Below are 20,891 nucleotides of genomic sequence, written 5' to 3'. Positions count from 1 at the left end.
ATAAAAAAAAAGGAGGTTTAATTGATTCGCTGCTCTGTAGGCTCTAAAGGTAGTTGCTTCTGGTGAGGGCCTCAGGAAGCTTGCAGTCATAACAGGAGGCAAAGTGGGAGCAGGCTTGTTAGATGGTAAGAGCAGGTGTGAGGCAGTGAAGGGGGAAGTCCCAGACTCTTTTTAAATCAGATCTTGCATGATATGACTGAGCAAGAACTCACTTATTACTAAGGGGATGGTGCTAAACCACTCATGAGGGATCTTCTTCTATGATCCAATACCTCACACAAGGCCCCAACTCTAACACTAGAAATCACATTTCAACATGAGATTTGGAGGGGGCACAAATCCAAAGAATATCACTTTTAATTGAAGACTCTTTAAAATACCAGGTGAAAGTTGTACAAAAGGATTCCAGACATAAAGAAGATGAGGACATTCTAGGAAGGATTATAAACCCTGGGATTTGAGCAGTAGGAGCAAGTGAGAAAGTAGCATGCGATATGCTTAAAGGAACTGTCAAGTGTAAAATCATGCAGAGCTTGGTTAGTCAGAAAAAGGAGTTTGGATTTAATTTTAAGTGCAGTGGGAGGCCTCTTGTAGGAGACATCTGGGTTGGTCAAGGACAAGACTATAACGGATCACTCTGATGAATACATCTATTTTTCAGAAACTATGGTGGTTTGGGACATGTTGGAATGGAGACAAGTTGAAAAGACAAATTTTGGAGATGAAACGACAGCAGTTGAAGATGGAAACTCCCAGGTTTGTTCATTTATTTATTCACTCAGTTGATATACAATGCCCTATTAAATGCTCACTTTATGCTAAGCCATTTGTTAAGAGATGGCAATGGATCTTAATGTATTAAACAAATAATTACAGACAATTCTATTATTAACTTGTAATAAATACAAGAAAAATTACAGAGTTTTATGAGCTTTATAACAGGAATTTCTAACCACTGTGGGTGTTTAGAGACATCCTCAATGATGTAGAAACCTTTAAGATGGGGCCTGAAGGATAAGCACATTAAAAAAATTTTTAAGTATCTTAATTTTGGTTTATGGAAATGAGACATTACAGGGTTGAAGCAGATAAATCATGGCTACTGGACTGTATGATATGTGTGACTATTGAGATGTCAGCCATGCCTGCAGCCATGAAGATGTCCTCACTCCCAGAAACTGATCTAGAGTAGTATTCCTCTCCACTTAATCTCCATCATCTACCCATCAAGAAAAACCTGGAAAATGACTCCCTTCTTTATCTGTTACAAAGGAAATAAGCTATTACTCTACTAGACATGTGGACTAGGTCTACTACTGGCCCCTTTACCCTGTGACATAGGCTTTTCTTGTCCAATAGCATTGCTTTTGGGGATTGCTTCTTCAGGGTTATGAGTATACAACCGTGGGGAGATTCGTTTCCCACAAAGCTCCAGCCTAGCTTGTAAGACTCTGAGATAGTTTCAGGTTTTTCCAGAACCCAGCATCTCTGACCTCTAAGTGATAACAGTGTCTGGGGGTTGGTGGTGATGATTCTTTTTCAAAAGTTTGTTTGTATCTCAGGGAAACACTCAATTTATTATTTTTGTTTTTGTTGTTACTATCAGCATCATCATCTTCATTATCACCTTAAAACAAAATAAGTTCTTTATTATTGAAATGACATGTTTCTAATGACTCTTAACCAAAATATTACTTGTGTTTTCAAATGTATACATGTATGTGTAGGTATGTGCACATGTAAAATACATTTTTTTCTATTTTCCTAGATTACCTTTTGGTTGGTTTAGTAAGGCTGGTTAAAAATGTAGCTTGCATAAGATTCTATTGAAAGTTTAACCTTGAATGAGAATGTTTTCTCAAATTTTAGTTTTCTCTGCCGGTCTTCAGAAGCTGGTGGGAAATTCCAGTCCTGTGAGAAATGCTGACATTAATTTCTGTAAAATATCTAGAACAATTAGTGTTGCATAAGCCAGACCCAATTAGTTCTTAGAATCAGAAGTACATCAGAACAGGGGAGGAAGCACGGGGCTTGTATTAAAAGGGAGTTAATGGAATGTTTCCTCTTTTATTCTGGGAGTTTCCAAATAGATTAGGTCACCAGGACCTCAGGGTCTAGATTGGAATAGAAAGACAAGACATAAATTTATTCTTCTAACTCTTTATAACTGATTTATCCCAAATTTCCAAACCGAGGTGGCCCTATGTAGAGAAGCATATGAGTCATTGACCCTGTCTGGCCATATGGCTCTTCAACAGTGGTCTTCTCCACTCCACCCCACACTACTACAAATTTAAAAAAATTATCTCATGTTGTCGTGCCCCTGAGATAATGATAGAGAATAAACTTAATCAGCCTTGTTTAGAGAGGCTAATTTGTGAAAATTTAGGAAAAGACCTTATATTGGCTAAGACTTTATATACAAATACATTCCACTCAAATCACAATTTACCTACTGTACATATAATGATATGTATTCTCCGTCTAGTTCAAGTTGATTTTCAAACAGATGAGGTTTAATTTTATAGATTTTCTTAACTAGCTGCCCTGCTTACTCTGTTTCCTTGATTCTTTGTGTAACATAATGGGTAACTTGATCTGTACCTCATATTTTATGGGCATATAATTCATCTCAATTTCAGATGCAGGAGAGTTGTTCCTGCATGACTCCTCAGTGTCCTCTCCACACTCTCAATTAGATGATTATTTAACAGTCAGTCGAATTCCCAGACCAAACCATCAAGGCCTAGATCTTTAGTTGCTTAAACTGTTTGCTCTTACATGTAGCTTTTAAACATCCTGCTGGGTCAAGTTTAATTTAAGAAAGATGGCTTTTCTATCCTGTGAACATTTTATAGGATAGAATGTAAGCAGTGAGTTAATGATATAACAAAATATTTTAATCTATTTTAATGTAAATTATGTATGTATTAAATCTCATACATATGTGTATATGAACTCTATAGAACTAGATTATTTCTATGGTTAAACACGTTGGGTGTTTAGTTTCTTTCAATGCCCAAATCTGCCTTTAATCATTGCTTAAATTGATAAGAGGCAAAATAGGTCTGTGATGTATTAGAGGATTATTGAACACATTCTGATAAAATACCCGTAGGCTGCATTTTTTTTAATTTGAAAACTTTAACTAAAAAGCTTTTGACAAGGTCTGTGGATTATAGTCCTTAAATGAAGAATAAAGCAAGTTATATTGTGTGATCAGTTCTCCATTATAGTGTGTCTACACTAGCTTACAATGTCCCAGATGGACAGTTCTGGGGTTCCATCCATGAGGGCACCGTGAAGCTTTGGCACTGGGATTCCTGAGAAGCTGCTTGGGAACACCTGGTTTTCAGCAAACAGTAATGGGAGATTTAAAAAAAAGTAATCTGTGTATTCATCACTGGTATTCATGAGGGCTGGTTCCAGGATCCCTCGAGGATATCAGAATCCATGGATTTGCTCAAGTCCTTTACGTAAAATGGTGTAGTGCTTTTATATAACCTATGTACGTCCTGCTGTATACTTTTAACAGGTCATCTCTAGATTACTTATAATACCTAGCACATGTAAATGCAATGTCAATAATAAATATATCCTATTGTTTAGGAAGTAATAACAAGAAAAAAGTCCTGTAAATGTTCAAGACAGACCCAACTGTTCATTTAAAAAACTATTTTTGATCTGTGGTTGGTTGAACCACAGATGTGGAACCCAAAGATTTGGAGAGTTGACTGTAATTGCATTTCTCTGACTTCCATAGTCCCTCCTTTTCATGCTATGAAATATAAAATTCCAAATAATGTTTAAGTCCTGGGTATTTTTCAAATGGCATTTTAAAAATATATCTATAAAGAAAATAGTTTTCATTTCTTCTATAATGTGGTCTGCCTTATTCCTTCCTTTTCCTTAAAAATGTTACAATTCTTCCTTTGTTTATTCTTAACAAAAAGTCTTTGAAGAATTTTAAAAACTGGTTTAAAAAAAAAGTATGTACCATACCAAATACATAAAAGGGAAGCAGGTTGAAACTATTTTCACGTTGACATTGAGAAATAAGACAAATTACGAATGTCTCTTTTTTAGTACTTGATAAAATAAACCAACAATAATAAAAGCCAGCAAAATAAAAACTATCAGAAGTTATAAAAGAAATGGAGTAAACCTAATACTTTACTCCCTTTGAAAAAGTAATAAACTTTGAAAAAAGGAAGCTCAGAAAGAGAGAAAGGAAAAATACAGAAAGGCTGAAAGACAGACAGACCAACAGAAAAAAAGAGAGCTAGAAGGAGATAGAAAAAGTGTGAGAGGAGGAAATTCTCTTCAATTTATGCAAAGGTTTATTTAAGGGATTTTATTGAAATGATATTTACAGTATACTATTTTATAGTAGTTTAATCTGTCAATCCATAAGAAGAAATGTTTGAAATAATGCAACTTTAATATTCATAACAATTAATTCTGGGTGATGGAATTGTGTGTGTGTGTGTGTGCATGTGTGTGTGTATGTGTGGGTGTGCTTTTGTCTTTTATTACTTTTCTTTTTTGCTTGAATTAATCATGTATAAATTTAATAAAACATAATGAACATGACAATATTGCAAAACATTATTAATGTACAAAAATTGCAAGTATTCTTATACACCAATAATAGAGAGTCAAATCATGAGTGAACTCCCATTCACAATTGCTACAAAGGAATAAATGCAACTAGGAATGCAACTAACAAGGGATGTGAAGGACCTCTTCAAGGAGAACTACAAATCACTGCTCAAGGAAAGAAGAGAGGACACAAACAGATGGAAAAACATTGCATGATAATGGTTAGGAAGAATCAATATCATGAAAATGACCATACTGCTCAAAATAATTTATAGAGTCAGTGCTATCCCCATCAAGCTACCAATGACTTTCTTCACATAATTGGAAAAAATGCCTTATACTTCATATGGAACCAAAAAGAGGCCACATAGCCAAGACAATCCTAAGCAAAAACAACAAAGCTGGAGGCATCATGCTACCTGACTTCAAATTATATTACAAGGCTACTGTACTCAAAACAGCATGGTACTGGTACCAAAACAGAGATATAGACCAATGGAACAGGACAGAGGCCTCAGAAAGAACACCATGCAACTACAACCATCTGATCTTTGACAAACCTGACAAAAACAAGCAATGGGGAAAGATTCCCTATTTAATAAATGGTGTTGGGAAAACTGGCTAGCCATATGCTGAAAGCTGAAACCGGACCCCTTCCTTATACCTCATACAAAAATTAACTCTAGATGGATTAAAGATTTAAACATGAGGCCTAACACCATAAAAATTCTAGAAGAAAACCTAGGCAATACCATTCAGGACATAGGCATGGGCAAGGACTTCATGACTAAAACACCAAAACCAATGGCAACAAAAGCTGAAATAGACAAATAGGATCTAATTAAACTTAAGAGCTTTTGCACAGCAAAAGAAACTATCAACATAGTAAACTGGCAACCAACAGAATGGGAAAAAGTTTTGCAATCTACTCATCTAACAAAGGGCTAATATCCAGAATCTATGGAGAACTTAAACAAATTTACAAGACAAAAAGAACCCCATCCAAAAGTGAACAAAGGATATGAAGACACTTTTCAAAAGAAGACATTTATGCAGCCAACAAACATGAAAAAAAGCTCATCATCATTTGTCACTAGAGAAATGCAAATCAAAGCCACATTGATATACCACCTCATGCCAGTTAGAATGGCGATCATTAAAAAATCAGGTGACAACAGATGCTGGAGAAGATGCAGTGAAATAGGAACACTTTTACACTGTTGGTGGGAGTGTAAATTAATTCAACCATTGTGGAAGACAGTGTGGTGATTCCTTAAGGATCTAGAAATAGAAATACCATTTGATCCAGTGATCCCATTACTGGGTGTATACCCAAACATTATAAACCATTCTAATATAAAGACACATGCACATGTATGTTTATTGGGACACAGTTCACAATAGCAAAGACTTGGAACCAACCCAAATGCCCATCAATGATAGACTGGATAAAGAAAATGTGGCACGTATACACCATGGAATACTATGCAGCCATAAAAAAGGGTAAGTTCATGTCCTTTGCAGGGACATGGATGAAACTGAAAACCATTCTCAGCAAACTGACACAAAAACAGAAAACCAAATGCTGCATGTTCTCACTCACAAGTGGGTGTTGAACAATGAGAACACACAGACGCCTGAAGGGGAACATCACAGACTGGTGCCTGGGAGGTGGGTGGCTAGGGAAGGAATAGCAGGTGAGGGGATAGAGGAGGGATAGCATTAGGAGAAATATCTAATGTGGATGACCGGGCGGTGGATGCAGCAAACTACCACCATAGCACATTTATACATATGCAACAAATCTGCATGATCAGCATATGTACCCCAGAACTTAGAGTATAATGAATTTTTAAAAAATATTATTTATATGTTTTTTAAATTTTATATATTTTATGTTATATATATTTATTTTTTATATTTGAAAATATATAAAATATATATTTTATGTTATATATACATATAAATATATATGAATATGTATTTATATGTATGTTTATATATATTCATTAATATATAAAATATATGTAATATATTTATGTTTAAATATATTTAAATATATTTTTTATATTTTAGATAGTATTATTTGTTGGAAATTGGTCTGTTTTTCTTTTTTCTTTTTTTTTTTTTTAATTGCTACAGAGGTTTTGCTCTGTGGCCCAGGCTGGTCTCGAACTCTTCGAATCAAGCAATCCTCGCAGCTAGGCTTTCCAAAGTGTTGAGATTATAGGTGAGAGCCACTGAACCCTGTTTTTTTTTCTATATTCCACACTATTTACCTTTTTTTGAAACCATAATGAGTTTGCATATTTGAACAGTACCTCTCAGATGTACAAGAGAATGTTTTACAATTTTTTATTTATATAATGTTCTAATCTTTTTCACAATCTATATTCTCTTCTCTGTCAGGATTTTTTCTTTCACCACATCCTCCTATTTCCCTGTGGCTCAAAGACTTATGGCTATAATTTCATGGTGGATAAAATGCCATAGAGAAACCAGTTTGCAAATAAGGAAATGCACATATTGGTAGTTCAAATATATTACATGCATATGCATTGTATTTGCTTTCTCAAATTTTTTAATTTTAAAAATACATAAAGTATCCATAATTATTCCCTTTACTTATTTCTTTTAAGAGTAAGCCTATTTTACTATTATTGTCCAAATGTAGGGCTACAAATTACAAATATCATTACCTCTCATAAGATGAAACATATGGATTTGCTTTATAAAACTATAATAAAAGTAGAAGCTGAGGTTTTATTATACTTGATAGAGGATTGTTATTTTTATGATAGGAAGAGTACATACTTAACTGTAACCCAGTTCTTTGGGAAGGGACAATATTTACCCTGGGACGCCGTGTGTCAGATGAAAATATTACGGTTAGAAGGCTGTAATAGGTATTTTTATGAAGGTGCTGGAAGACTCCCAAAAAGAATTTGGGAAAAGATAAAATAAAGGAGGAACTTAAATATTGTCAAATTAGTTAGCCTCTTATGTGGAAGAACAGCCAAACAGGCAGAAATGAAATTGTTTCAAAGGTATTTGAACTGAAGTCTCAAAAACGTAAGAAGGGAACTTTAATCCTAGTGCCTACTAGACAGACTGTCTTTGCAAACTTGAACATTGTTGCAGTCTTTTAACTTTACTTCTTCATTTTCTGAAATGAGAAATATTGAACTTTGTTGCCTCCAGGGTCCTTGAAGTGACTAATTGCCTAATAGTTTCTAAAGACCTTGGAAACTCAGTGGGCTGAGATTTAACATACTATGCCACTTTCCTCCTTGATCATTGCATTTCTGTTCATTTCTCTGTAATTCAGTTTCCACTTCATTCTACATTTTTAAACCTACTGATTTTGTTTCCTGAGATGTGTTTTGCTGAGAAAAGGGTTGAAATACCCACTGACTAGAACATTAGATAGGACCTCTGATTTCAGATTTATTTTCTAAAACATGACATTTCCTTCTTTTTAAATTTCTTCTTTCATTTTTTTCTTCTTCCCTTCTTTCATGAAATATTTCAAAGATACATAAAAATGGATAGAATAATGTATAACTTCCAGTACATGTAGCCATGAGACAGATACCACAAATGGTAATTTTTAGTTGATTTTACTTTAGATATATTTTAAATATAAATAAAATGTTCTACACAGAGGAAGCTGCAAGTGAGACCCTACCCAACTCCACCTGCTTTTCTCTTTCTGTGAGTTGACCATTGTCTTCAAGATGTATATATCCCTCCCAATTAGGTTTTAAAATCAATGTGATATTCTGGAAAGTTTTAAAAGTACACAGAGTATGGATGGAACTGTATATAATTATCTTCAACTTAATTGTTTTTAACTCGAGAACCGTGTTTCAAAATTTAACCACAATTGTTTTTAATTCAACAACATTTCAAAATTTAACAAATAATTGTTTTTAACTCCATGACATTTCAAAATTTAACTAGCTTGATGTAGGTGGATCTAGTTCATTTGATGAGGATGTATAGTGTTTCATTAGCTGTACCTTAATTTATCTTCTTTTTTTTTTTTTTTTTCATTTTGATGGGCATGTGTGTTGTTCAGGGGAATGCAAATAAAAACCACAATGTGATATCACCTTACTCCTGCAAGAATGGCCATAATCAAAAAATGAAAAAACTGTAGATGTTGGCATGGATGTGGTGATCAGGGAACATTTTTACACTGCTGGTGACAGTGTATACTAGGACAGCCACTATGGGAAACAGTGTGGAGATTCCTTAAAGAACTAAAGGTAGAACTACCATTTGATCCAGCAGTCCCACTACTGAGTACCTACCTAGAAGTAAAGCAGTCACTATTCGAAAAAGAGACTTGCACAGGCATGTTTACAGTAGCACGATTCACAATTGCAAAATCATGGAACCAACCTAAATGCCTATCATCAAGGAGTGGATAAAGAAACTGTGAGATACAGATATATAGAGATAGATAGATAGATAGGTAGGTAGATAGATAGATAGATAGATAGATAGATAGATGATAGATAGATAGATAGATAGATAGATAGATAGATAGATAGATAGATATAATGATGGAATGCTACTCAGCCATAAAAAGAAATGAATTAACAGCATTTGCAGTGAGCTGGATGAGATTGGAGACTATTATTCTAAGTGAAGTAACTCAGGAATGGAAAATCAAACATCATTATGTTCTCACTGATATGTGAGAGCTAAGCTATGAGGACACAAAACCATAAGAATACTTCTATGGACTTTGGAGACTTGGGGAGAATGGGATGAGGGTGAGGGATAAAAGACTACACATAAGGTGCACTGTATACTACTCAGGCGATGGGCACACCAAAATCATCATAAAGAACTTACTCATATAACCACATACCACCTGTACCCCAATAACCTATGGAAAAATAAAAAATAAATTAATTTTTAAAATTAAAAAATAAAGAGGAATAAACCAAGGCTCAGAGAAATTCAATGACTTGCTAAAATCTCACAGCTTGGAATCTTTGAAGCCATGTATGCAAGATACTAAAGACTGTTATCTTAGATTCTACATTCTTTTCTTATGATACACATGAATCAATATTGAATAAGATACTGGAGGGCACAGTCTGGAAGTAATCCCTCCCCCACAACTCCCCCCTCCAAAAAAGAAATCAGTAAGATAGTAATAAGCATTTGTCATGAGCACGTATAAATTTCTTTAGCACGTTCTCTTTCAGGGAAGTTTTTGAGTCACAGGTAATCATGTATTCAACTCCTTGATCTTTTCATATTGTTTTCCAGAATGGCCACCAGATAGATTCATTGATCCTCAAATCCTCTCCAATTCTTGCGATTATCATGGCTCCCCTGAGAGAGATTAAATGGTATCTTATTTTATATATGCATTTTATGAGATACACTTTGCATATTTAAAATTTACCCATTTGAGTATATAGTTTTATGAATTTTGAAAAATGCTTACAATTTGGCCTAATCTATAGAGCTTCCTATTTGACCCTTTACTTTACATCTGTCAAACTCATTTATATATTTGTCATCATTTCACTCGCAATGGTGTATTTGGGGAATTTAGTGAGACAAGTTTGTATTAGATCTTTCATTAACTGTTTTTTTTTCCTATTAGTTTTATTTTCAATGACTTAACCTTTGTAGGGGAAAAAAGTTACTTCACTGGAAAACTATACATCGTCTAGTTTCTAGATGACAGGATTCCAAGTTTTTTGATCCAGATTCTACAGTAGTTACTTTACAACTTCATGAATTATAGATGATATTAATGCAAATAATTCTCTGTATTGACAAACTCTATCCTGTCCTATAGGAGTTCAGTTGACTGCTCCCCTCCCTACTGTGAAAAATCTATCCCCACTCTTCTGCGGTTATTACAATATTTTCTATCTATAAATGCATCTGTTCTTTGCATTCATTTTTGAAGTGGTTATAATATTTACTTGTTTCTCTAATGAAATAAACTCTTTGGCATGTATTTATCTTCATAGTTGTATGAGAGTCATGGTCTTTCTATTTTGGCCCATTATAACTTAGTGGTTTGCACTCTTAGAAATTCTGTTTATTAAGTTTTTGAATCTGTTTTTTTTTCCATATTATTTTGTTTTGCTTTTTGAGACAGTCTTGCTCTGTTGCCCAAAATGTTTCATATTGCCTTTAACTTTTCCTTCTTGCTATTTCTTCTGCTTGATGCATTCCCCTGCCTTTCTTCTTGGGAATATGATTCCTAATATGATTTTGGAATTCTCATATGCTATTGTCTTTAGCACAGTTTGCTTTTACAGTGGGTGAAAAATTTATCTGCTATGGGTTGTGGAGGGAAGGAGTCTCAATAAAATAATGTTTTATTTGTTTTGCTAAAGCCTGGGTAGTTTAACTTGTCCTGAGTGAGTTGTAATGCTTGATCTAACTTGGTATTCCAACACGTGAATACAAGGCTGGCCTAGAGCTTCCATTTCTCACAGGGTAACATCATGTTCTTAGGTTGTTTGCATGTTTTCTTATTGTTTCTCTGGCATATCTGTCAAGGTTTATATAAGGTACAAGAAAATGTTTAATATATTGAATTAGATTGTAAGAATTGAAGAAATTGATTCTAGAAACTATCCCTAGACTAACAAACTCATACTACCCTGGAGCCAGCATCAGTGCTATGGTGGAACCAAGAATTCACTTCTGCCTCCATTGTCACTGCCACAAGCATCTCTCTACTCCCTGGAAATGAAAGGACAGGCACTCAACTGCTACTGCAGAAACACCCACAATTCCACAGGCTTGCTTGTAAAAGTGGTTGAAAATCACCTCAACTCTTTTCTACCTTACAGTCTTATGTGAGTGCAAGGATTGATGGAAACTGGTTCTTTTTCACTTCCCTGGCTGCATGGAAGTCTGGAAAATGTAGTTGATTTTATTTTTGTTCCTGATATGTTTATTTTGTTTTGATTGTCTTTCAAAAACCTCCAATTAAGATGAAAGTATAACATAACTTGAGTAATTCAATTAATGGTGACCATACCTAGACTAACAGGAGACACTCCTTTCAAGGGGTACGTTCTAACTCCCACTTCATGGGCACCATTGGGCACATCATTTTGGTCTTCCAGGAAGCAGATGATAGCATACAGTTAGGAGTGCAAAAGATTTACTGAGGAATAACACTTTTAAATGTAAAAGGGAGGAAATGGATTGGGAGGTGGTGCCATCAGAGTTCAATACATGTCTAATAAGGTCTCTGTTAAGCCAACAAGCTCTAGGACAAAGATGGCTCACAAAATAGTCATATTGTACAGATATGGCCAGACTTTGTACCACAGGCTGACTCTGTCATTGGTCAGGGCTACCCCTATGATGACATAAAGCCGAGGAGAACCTGATGAAGTTAACACTAGAAGGCTATCGGATAATGACACCCCTCACAGTTGGGCAATACACTCTTCCTTGAAGGGAGATCTTGAGAGTGCATCTCTGTGTGCTGCACTAGTCACTTGTGCTGTCACTAGGTTTGTGTGAAGAACATTGCTCCACCCACTAGGGCCTCCCTCTGCTCTTATACTCAAATATACTGCCACAGGATCACTCGTATTTACTTTCTTCATTATCTTTTCATTCCAGGCACAGGTAAATGGTCTTTTCTTTCTTTCAAGCTTGACTACATGATCGATAATTTCTAAGTATTAACAGGAGGAGAACAACTGTGTCTAGTCATCAGTTTGCCTTTTTCATTGACTCGATTTGTTTACCTCTAAAAGCATCACTTCAGGAAGATTAATGAGGGTCAGTGAGCACAGCTGAAGCAACTATGATTATACCGCTGAGACAATGAGTAAAAGTGATCCAGTACTGGTCTCAAATTAACTTGAAAATGGTTGAGGATGCGGTGATGAATGGCTATTGCCCTGTTTTTAGCAAAGTCAACTGACAAATACCTGTCTTTTATTGAGAATGTTAACGATGCCTATGCTAGAAGATGGAGGCAAATAAAAAAATAGAAATTAATTGTCTCTGTACTCAAGAGACTCTGAGTCTAGCTGAGAATAGGCACAAGGAATAGAAATAATTCCATGTGAATATATATGGCTTGAACATTTCCTGTTCTAAGTGTTAATTGTAGACTTACCAGCATCAGCCAGATTACAAGCTGATAAGAAATGCAAATTCTCACACCCCACTCTAAACCTACTGCATCATAATCTGCACTTGAATAAGATATTCAGATAATTCCATCTATACTTTAAAGTTTGAGAAGCACTAACTTACACAAAAATGCCATTGTTGGTTGACTTTGGAGAAAGAAACAGAATAGAAAGGGAGGGACATAGGACCCTCAAATAGTTGGCTTGAAATCTCACCTTTAAGGAAGGAGGGAATTTGAATAAATAGAGTTACAAACTTTGGGGAACAAAATATAGCCATCTGCTTTTAAAATTTGTTGAAATCTCCAGTATTAACCCAAGAATCCACTGTGTTATTTTCCTTAGTAAGGGGTTTTATGGCACATCTAATTAAAGCTAATTTAACTTGATATTGACATTTATGTTGCATGTCTTCTATGCTGCAGGGTTTTGATGAAACAATAATTTTTCTGATAATTCATTAACTAGGACTAAAATGGTCTGAGTTTATAATGAGTTTCACTACTAAATAAAGTTTGCCATTGCAAAGTGCTTTATGGCCAAACTATTTTTATTTCTGAAGTGTCTTTAATAAATTCTATTTCTTGTATTCCTCTAGATTATTGAAAAGCAGGCATTTTTACAAAATGTGCTCTTCCTACAGCATTTTGTGAATGTCTTTCCCCTGCTTCTCATCTTCCATCTTCTGTGAATTGGAAACTGTGTAAGTCCACAAAGCAGATCCACATGTTCTGAAATGGTGGTGATGGGGACTTTGGCTATAAGTTAAAATGTTTTCTTTAATTCCTGCTCACATTATTAAGACAGGTAAATTATATTTTCATGAAATGTTTCCATGCTTGAAAACCTCTATTATATATGATGTAATTTCAGAGAGTCTCTCTGTAGCTGCCATTCTTGTATTTCGAATTCCAGATCACAGAGGGAAGTGCAAGCCTTGAACTGACACTACTAATTCAGAATCTTGGTATCATAGAGAGAAGAAAAACATTTTTAACTATGACTTTGAGGTAATTAAAAAAATTATCCCTAGGGATTCTTATTCTTATACCTTGAGTTAGAAGTCATAATAGTGTTACTGGAGAAGGAGGTATGAAGAAGAATCTCAATTACAAAAAGTGTAGTTTGAGCTTAATGCATTAAGAATGGAAACATTTGCTAAATTCCAGCTTATTTGTTTAAGTGGTTTCTATTTCCCTTTCTTATGCCTTCAGTTTCCTGATTCATGGGCAAGTTCAGATATACAGTAATACTTTTAAAAAGGTAAGCAGTAGTGCTGTGATTTGACGTGTCACCTCCAAGATTCAGGTATTGAGATGGTATTTTTTTTTCTTTCAACTCATTTGCATTTGTTATAACTTTAAGCAGAATGTGACCCGAGCACTACATTTCCATCCACAAGACCGGCTCTGAGTTATTTTTGAACAGCTGTATGATATGCTTAGGTAGGCTTATAACTTTGCTCCTCCAAGCAATACTTTTCTTTGGAAAACAAGCCCTGAGGAGAGTTTCATCAAGTTGCTTCGGTTTAACCTATTTCTAGAGGACTAGTCCATGAAGAACTGGCAGCTACAGGGAATGAAAAGTTCAAAAAGTAAATCCTACAAGATGTAACAAATGCTTTCTTCTAAACATCAAAGTATAGCTCAGGAACACGTTGATAACAAGATTTGGTCTACCAAGGAATCCAGCTTGATAGCTAAACACTTTAGACCACGAAGTTAACATCATGTTACGTGTTATCTTCCAACACACATTACTTCGATCTGTTAAAATAAGCCATGTGAAACTAAAAGAGCATGATTAGCTCTGCTTTAGTGCCTAAGGTATCACAGCATCACTTAGAAGTAAACAGAAATCTTGTCTTCCCTTGTAGTTTTTTAATGCCATAGAGACTTTTTATTTTATTTTATTTTAATTTTTTTTGAGACAGAGTTGAACTGTCACCCAGGCTGTAGTGCAGTGGCGCGATCTTGGCTCACTGCAATCTCCGCCTCTTGGGTTCAAGCAATTTTCCTGCCTCAGCCTCCCAAGTAGCTGGGGCTACAGGCATGCGATACCACACCCAGATAATTTTTTTGTATTTTTAGTAGAGACAGGGTTTCACCATGTTGGCCAGAATTGTCTCGATCACCTGACCTCATGACCCACCCACCTTGGCCTCCCAAAGTGCTGGGATTACAGGAGACTTTTTTATGTTAACAAAAAATAAAGAAAAATATCCTTGAAAATGTATTATCAAAGGAATTGTAGAGTATTCAACAGGTACATCCCCCCTCAGCTGGAGCTTAATCTACTTCTTCCACACATGATGTGTCATCATCTTCCCAGAAACGTACCTATTATGTCACAGGTGAGACCAAGGACCAGGTAGCTAACAAAGCCTTTGTGGAACGTCTTCGGAAGCATGTCTTAGAAATGATCTACATGATCGAGCCCATTGATGAGTACTGTGTCCAACAGCTGAAGAAATTTGAGGAGAAGACTTTAGGATTAGTCACCAAAGAGGGCTTGGAACTTACAGAGGATGAAGAAGAGGAAAAGAAAAAGGAAGAGAAAAAAGCAAAGTTTGAGAACCTCTGCAAAATTATGAAAGACATATTGGAGAAAAAAATTGAAAAGGTGGTTGTGTCAAACTGATTGGTGAGGCCTCCATACTGTATTGTCACAAGCACAAATGGCTGGACAGCAAACATGGAGAGAATCATAAAAGCTTAAGTCCTAGGAGACAACTTAACAATGGGCTACATGGCAGCAAAGAACACCTGTAGATAAACCCTGACCATTCCATTACTGAGACCTTAAGGCAAAAGGCAGAAACCGATAAGCGGCAAGTCTGTGAAAGATCTGGTCATTTTGCTTTAAGAAACTGCGCTCCTTTCTTCCAGCTTCATTCTGGAAGATCCCTAGACACAGGTTAACAGAATCTGCAGTATGATCAAACTTGGTCTGGGTATTGATGACAATGACCCTACTACTGATGATACCATTGCAGCTATAACTGAAGAAATGCCACCCCTCGAAGGAGATGGTATTAAGAGGTGATTAAACCATAAGGGCTCCTCCCTCAGGAATGGGATTAAGGCCCTTATCAAAGAGATTTTTCTTAGTATTTATCTCCCTTCAACCTCCTTCCATGTGAGGACACAGTCTTCCTCCCCTCCGGAGGATGCAGACTTTACCAGGCAACCAAACCTGTTGGCACCTTGATCTTGGACTTCCCACCTCCAGAACTGTGATGAAACAGAATTCTGTTCCTTATAAATTATGCTATCTCAGGCATTTGGTTATAGCAGCACAACTGAACTAAGACAAGTAGATCAGCCAATTTCATAAGTAAATAGGTTTCATTTTACTTTAAGAATTTCATTGAGATACAGTTCACCTTTCATGAAATTCACTCATTTAAAATATATAATTCAGAGATCTTTAGTATAGAGTTGTCCCTTTGTGTCTACTGGGGATTCCTTCCAGGAACCCTTGTAAATACCCTAATCCCAGGATTCTCAAGTCTCTTAGTAATTGCATATAATTTACACATATCCTCTCATATAATTTAAATCATCTCTTCCTTATTTATAAATCTACAATGTAAATGCTATGTAAAGTAGTTGCTATACCCTATTTTATTTTTATTGTTATGTTGTTATTTTTATTGTTTTATTTTCAACTATTTTTGATATACAGTTGGGTCTTATCTGTGAATGTGGAATTCATACATATGAAGTGCCAACTGTATTTAGGATATTGGTCACACATCTATCACTGCAATCAATTCTGGAACACATTCATCACCCCAAAAAGACACCCTGTGCCAATTAGCAGTCAATTACACATTCTCTTTCCCCAAATACTAGTATTTTTCCTTGAAAAATACTAGTCTACTATCTGTCTTTGTGAATTTGCCTATTCGATATATTTCATATAAATAGAATGGCAAAATGTGTAACCTTCTGTGACTACCTTTTTACATTTAGCGTCATTTAAAGGTGTGTCTATCAGTACTTGATTCCTTTTTATTGCCAAACGATATTCCATTCAATGGTTATAACACAGATTATCCATTTATCATTTTATGGCAATTTAAATTGTTTCTACTTTGTGGTTATGTAGAATCCTGCTATAAACATTGCTTTTAAATTGTTTGTGTAGTCATATGTTTCCATTTCTCTTGGGTATATACCTAGGAATGATATTGCTGGATCATAGGATACATCTGCTTAATGTTTTCTGAGGAAGTGCCAAACTGTTTTCCAAAGTTACTGCAGCATTTTGCATTCACACCAGCAAAGTATGAGGATTTCAGTGTCTCCACATTATCTTCAATAGGGTTATTGTCTTTAGTTTTTGTTATAGCCATCCTAGTGAGCATAAAATGGTATCTCACTGTGGTTTTAGTTTGCATTGTTCTTGATGACTAATGATGTTGAGCATCTTTTCATGTTCTTATTGGCCATTTCTATATATACTTTGAAAAATGTCTACTGAAATTCTTTGTTCATTTTTAAATTGGGTTTTTGCTTTGGTTGTTGAGTTGTAAAGGACCATTATCTCTTCTGTCTAGTAAAACCCTATGAGATATTTGATTTGCAAATTTTCTGTGAGTAATCTTTTCACTTTTTGATACTATTATTTAAAACACCAGAGTTTTACATTTTGAATTCCAATTAAGCTATTTTTTTCCCTTTGGTCCTTGTGCTTTAGGTGTCATGTCTAAGAAACCATTGCCTATTCCAAAGTCAGAAACATTTGTATTCATTGTTTCATTTAAGAGTTTTAAAGTGTTATGGGACCAGGCACAGTGGCTGATGCCTGTAATCTCAGCACTTTGGGAGGCTGTGGTGGGACAATTGCCTGAAGCCAGGAGTTCAAGACCAGCAAGGGCAACATAGCAAGACTTTGCAGAGGTAAAATTATGGCTCATTGCAGCCTTGATCTTCCAAGCTCAGGCAGTCCTCCCACCTCAGCCTCCCAAGTGCTGGGACTACAGTCATGTGCTACCATGGCTGGTTAAGTAAAAAAGTAAAATAAATAAATAAATAAAGTTTTAAAGTGTTAGCTCTCACTTTTAAATGTATGATCCCTTTTGAGTTTAGTTTTCTATGGGATGTCAGAGAGGGATTCAAATTCATATTTTTTTCAGATGGATATTCAGTTGTTCCAGATTTATTGAAAAGACTATGATTTTCTCCACTAAATTGTGTGGAGTGTCACTTCTATTCCATCGATCTATACATATATGCTTACACCCACCTTTGAGTTCAATAGATATATTTAGGGTGCCATATTAATTCTCTTGTGTCATCAATTTTAATCAATTTTTGGAGTTACTGTATCAGTTGTTGCCCTGGGAGTTGCAATTAATGTCTTGACTTAATATGATTTTGTTAGATTAATACCAACCCAATTTCAATAATATACAAAAACTTTGCTTCTGTAGCATTATTCTCTTCTCCTCATTGTACTATCATTGTAATACAAATCACTTCTTCATATATCATACACTCATCAACATAATTTTACTGGCTTGCATAGAAACACTTTTTCTAATGATGTTCTAAAACTAAGCCAAACAGCTATGATAGGTGACAGATGGGTAAATAGCTAGAAATGTGATTGCTAGATTGTATAATAAGATAATTTTCAACTTTATAAAATACTGCTGACCTGTCTTCCAAAGTGAGTGTACCATTGTTATTCCCACCATAAATGAATGAAAGTTCCTCTTAACCCTGAACAGCAATTTTGTTGATATAGAATTCTTAGTAGAGACTCTGCCTTTCAGTATCTGAATACATCAACCCACTGCTTCCTGCCCTCTGTGGTTTCTGATGGGAAATCAGCAGGAAATTTTATTGAGGATCCCTTGGAGTTGATGAGTAAATTTTTTGTATAGTTGTATTAATTTCATTTTATTTTTGACAATTTGACTATTGTGTATCTAGCTATTAATTGTCAAAGAGTTCACTCCACTTGAAATTTGTTGAGCTTCTTGGATGTGTTGGTTACAGTTTTATAAAAAAAATTAAATTTAGAAACATTTTGGCCATTATTACTTCAAATAGCTTTTCTGGTCATTTCTTTCTTTTCTGTCTTTCTGCTATTCCCACTATACTTATGTTGATATGCTTGATAGTGTCCCATAAGTCTGTGAGGCTCTGTTCATTTTTTAAAATACTTTTTTTCTATCTACTCACCAGTTTATATTTTCTCAATCAACCTATGTTTAAGTTTAATAATACTTACTTCTTTCAACTAAAATGTGCTGTTGAGGCTACCTGGTGATTTTTTCTTACAGGAAAATTTAACATCCAAGTGTGTAAAATGACTTTTTGTTATGCAACTGAAATGAATTAAAATGAATAAACATAAAGTAAAGGCTTAACGTATGGATTTGTGGAGAAACACTAAATTGAAGTCAGGGAACACAGACTTAAAGAAACCTAGAAGCTCAGTATTCCAAGGGACATCATATATTGCAGGGTTCCATCATTTCAAAGTTTGATTTCCATGCAATATCACGTTTCAATAGCTGTTTCTATTCTATTTCAATACAGATCAATTGCCAAAGGTGTGGCTCAGGGCAGGAGTCCCTAAGTTTCCGTTTCTATTTAAAAAGTAATATTTTGTGAACTATAGTCTTTCTTGAAATTTTAATATTTTATAATACCATTTGATAATTCAAAATGCTATTTGGAAAAATAGCACTTTTAAATAAAATAAAAATGGTATTCTTACCATAATAGCATCCTTTGAAAATATCTTCTGATTAACTCAGGTTGAAAATCTTACCTGAACATTATTCTAATATTTTCAGGTAATATTAGGATTATTTTAGTAGATCCTCTTATTTGCCCAGTAATGCTTGCTAGATGAGTGCCATTTGTGTACTTAACAGCATTTCTTTATTTGGATTGGATTTACAGGATTTCTTTGATTGCAAAGATTGAGAGGTAATGTTATCACCATTATCATCATTATTTTAAAACAATAATTTCTAATATTTCCATAGTATACATATAATTTATTCAAATTTTTCTCAGATTTTCATTTACCAAAAATAGGTAACTTGTCAAAGAAATATGATAGATTTTTAGCAGGTAAAATTTTTTCTCAATATTTGGAAAATAGAGTTTCAAGTATTTATCTTATATTAAGGGGCTTTTTCTTTTGTGTGTATGTGTGTATATTGTTTATGTAAGTGTGTTTTAATATATGTCTGTGCACACCATCACTGGGAGTTATCCTGTTACTGAGTTGATTGAGTTTAATAAACCCAGATGTTTTTCCCCCAAGGCTACTACTCTACTCTTTGTTGGGTTCCCTGAGAGGCAATTGGTGCTTTAAAAGCTGATGTGCTTGTCTGGAGGCTTCAGTCGTCTTCTTATATTCACGTGTCATCAGGAGAATTTCGGGAAATGGTATGATTTGTGGGCTGATCCATAAAGCTTGGTCACTTATGGCAAATAATTGATATTTATGCAGAATAATGAAACTCTTTATGTTGATCCTTACCACCTTATTCCTGTTAGTTTTCTGGCTGTTTGCATCACCTGTCATAGCTGTTTGGTGATACACGAATGCAATGACTTAGTTTAGAACATCATTAGGAAAAGGGTTTCTATGCAAGCCAGTAAAAGAAAGGAAGTACAGAAATTATTTAAGAGAAAGTTAAGCAAAAACAGGAGTGAACTACTTAAGAAAAGCTATATCGTCTTTTAAAATGTTATTGACTACTTAAATGTCATAAGGAAGGGGTAAAATATACTTTTACTAATCTTAACATTTTAAGAAAGCAAATGTTTTGTCTGAATTTCATTTAGAGACATTTAACATTTTTAAGGTAATTTTATTCATAAAAAATTAAAGCTTGATCTTTTTATTTCTTTTAATTGATCAAAGATGTATGGATTTTCAAATAAGTTTATATATTGTTATAGCAGGAATTTTTATGCATCGTATATAACGAACCTATCCAGTAACTACCCTTGCTATCACATTTCTCATTCACCATTCATTCTTTCAAGTGCATTTGCATTGTCTAATACTGACTCATGCAAATAAGTAAACTGTATCAAAGAAGAGACACGTGAAAGGGAAGAAGTGTGGCCAAAGCATAAAACGTATTTAATTATCCTC

General features: G+C 34.8%; 1 pseudogene; it reads left to right on the top strand.

Annotated features, from left to right (window-relative positions):
* Nucleotides 1-666: 666 nt before the first annotated feature.
* On the top strand, nt 667-15,797 carry LOC101036552 (heat shock protein HSP 90-alpha pseudogene; annotated as a pseudogene).
* The last annotated feature ends 5,094 nt before the right edge of the window (nt 15,798-20,891 follow it).

The sequence above is a fragment of the Saimiri boliviensis genome, chromosome 9 (assembly GCF_048565385.1).
Source record: "Saimiri boliviensis isolate mSaiBol1 chromosome 9, mSaiBol1.pri, whole genome shotgun sequence".
NCBI classification, from domain to species: Eukaryota; Metazoa; Chordata; class Mammalia; order Primates; family Cebidae; genus Saimiri; species Saimiri boliviensis.
Note: the sequence above shows the minus strand (reverse complement) of the source record. Positions and strands in the feature narration are given on the sequence as shown.